The sequence below is a fragment of the Fundulus heteroclitus genome, chromosome 20, assembly GCF_011125445.2.
Source record: "Fundulus heteroclitus isolate FHET01 chromosome 20, MU-UCD_Fhet_4.1, whole genome shotgun sequence".
In the NCBI taxonomy this organism is placed as follows: domain Eukaryota; kingdom Metazoa; phylum Chordata; class Actinopteri; order Cyprinodontiformes; family Fundulidae; genus Fundulus; species Fundulus heteroclitus.
In genome coordinates, this window is record NC_046380.1 from 47,619,714 (window position 1) to 47,621,875 (window position 2,162).

Below are 2,162 nucleotides of genomic sequence, written 5' to 3' on the forward strand. Positions count from 1 at the left end.
ATAAAGGATTTCTCATCTTAACAATTCACTCCGAGGAGAGGGTGGTTTTGGTCCAATCGCGCTTGACCAGCTTGGGATAAGGATCCCAACCCAGAGGACTCTGAATGCTTTTAACTCTGTCTGATCTTGAATTATCTGAGGATTTTAACACGTTTCATAATCTCTTTGACTTTGATTATATTGAAGAGCTTTCTGGTTTTAGACTGAGACCTTAGTTTTTGCAGAGCACACTGATAGAATTGTTTTTTAGTCTTGGGAATGACCCACTGTCATGTTTGCCTTGAGATGTCGGGCCCACATGCAGAAACACACTCGGTAACGACAGGTAAGTTTAAAAGGTTTATTGTTTACACAGGCGAGAATGCTAGGCGGCGAAGCTAATCTGCGGGCTGGAAGATACTCGGGCAGGAACTCGGGCGGCGGGGACCAGGTCGATCTAGAGGTAAGGGGAGAACGTTAATTCTGGGAAGGGAAAGCCCCAAGGAAAGTATTCAGGGGAACGTAAGCTTACCACGAGGTGCAAGAAACCCGACCGGGGAGGACGGCAGTGTGGACTCAGCTGAATGTTGGTCGTAGGTGTCCGGGCGGCTGAGAGCGGGGCGAGAGGTCCGAGCAGCACCGGAGGATTCAGGACAGCGGATGGAACCTGGGAGTCGTCGGGAGTGCGTCTCGTCCGAGAAGCAAGGCTCCACTCAAGAAGAACGGGGAAATCCCAAGAGGCAACACGAGAAGGACTGAGGAGCTCGAAGGAGGACGAAGGAGCACGAGGAGGTACCTGGGAGACACAAAGGGTAGTGGTTTAGCGAGGGAGCAAAGTCTAAATGGCGTGAGGTCGAGGCTGGTAGGCATACCACAACGGTAACACTCAGGCATCCACCCGCTGTCTGAGTGCAGATCTTATAGTGCAGCTCCGGTGCTGCTGACGAGCTGCAGGTGCGCCTACTCCGCCCACCAGCCAACCGCGAACACCTGTGGACGAAGCAAAGATGGCAACAGGCTGCATGGCCCTGCCAGCTGAGTCCTGACACCCACGACATGAAAAGTGCAGGTCTTGATGGCACAGAGGGACTTGTTTGTAGACATTGTCTCCTGCAGTTGGCAGACATGTTTTGATTTATTTTTAATGTACCTATCCAGGGTCAGGGTTCATCAGCTCTGGAAAGACAGTTATTGTTTCTGTCCCCCAAAATACAGCTGTTAAGTCTGTTTTTTCAATGTTAAAACTGTCCTGTTATCCAAAGTCAAAGGTCAGTTTTCCGACAAGTCCGGGAGGGGGAGGAGTAAGCAGTAGGGATTTTATTAAAAGTGATTTTAGGTCCTGTGGATGGGGCAAAAGCTTTTGCAAGATTGTTTTTATTGATTTTTCATCTGCTTTGAACTGCATTCAACCCCATATGAAAACTTAGTGTTTTTATGGTATTGACTCCGGCTTCATATATTGGCTGATGGACTGTTTAACTGCCATATCTCAGCGGGTGTGTCATGAACAGGAGGTCAGAGAACCCAACATTCAAGCTGGACACAGAGTTGCATTTGAAAAGTTTATTTTAAAAATAACAGTTAAACAACAGTTGTGAACAGGAAAATGTCCAGACAAGAACAATGGGCTAGGCTAGAATTGTCCAAGGTCAGGTCCAGAATCGGAGAGCCGATGAGGGGTCCAGCAAGGGCAAGGCAAACAGGGAAAATCCAAAAACTTAATCATGGTCAAAAACAGGCAGGCGGACAAGGAATGCTGGAAGGTTTACTCACACACTGGCTTTCTGACAATCTGACTGTGGGAGGCAGGAATAAATAAGCAGAGTCAGGTTAAATGACTTGAACCTAATTAACAGCAGCAGGTGAATTGAATTAGGTAAACTGGCTGGAGCAATGGTAGAAGGTATATAACCACGTAATATGTTTATAAAAAAGACCAAAAACCATTTGATCATGATAAAGTAAGGTTACACAAAGCCTCTATCTTGATAGTGTTTGATAGTCCTTTTTGAGCCGAAAAATAATTTGCTCTCGAGCGTGATAAACAAATGTAAACAGACGTGGCGACATCTAGTGACAGTATTGCAGAACTATCATAATATCTGCTTAATTTGTAAATCAATTGTAAATAATAACAGACAAAGCCTGACCCTCTGTTGCCTCACAATAAAGCAGCAGCTCGG

At 46.3% G+C, this 2,162-nt stretch overlaps 1 long non-coding RNA gene across 1 annotated transcript; it reads right to left on the reverse strand.

The window, feature by feature from the left end:
- Positions 1–326: 326 nt before the first annotated feature.
- Positions 327–713, reverse strand: LOC118567295. The gene is made up of 2 exons (XR_004933579.1): positions 512–713; positions 327–436 (listed from the first exon to the last, which is right to left on the reverse strand). It is a non-coding gene; the product is annotated as an uncharacterized LOC118567295 (long non-coding RNA).
- Positions 714–2,162: the final 1,449 nt, after the last annotated feature.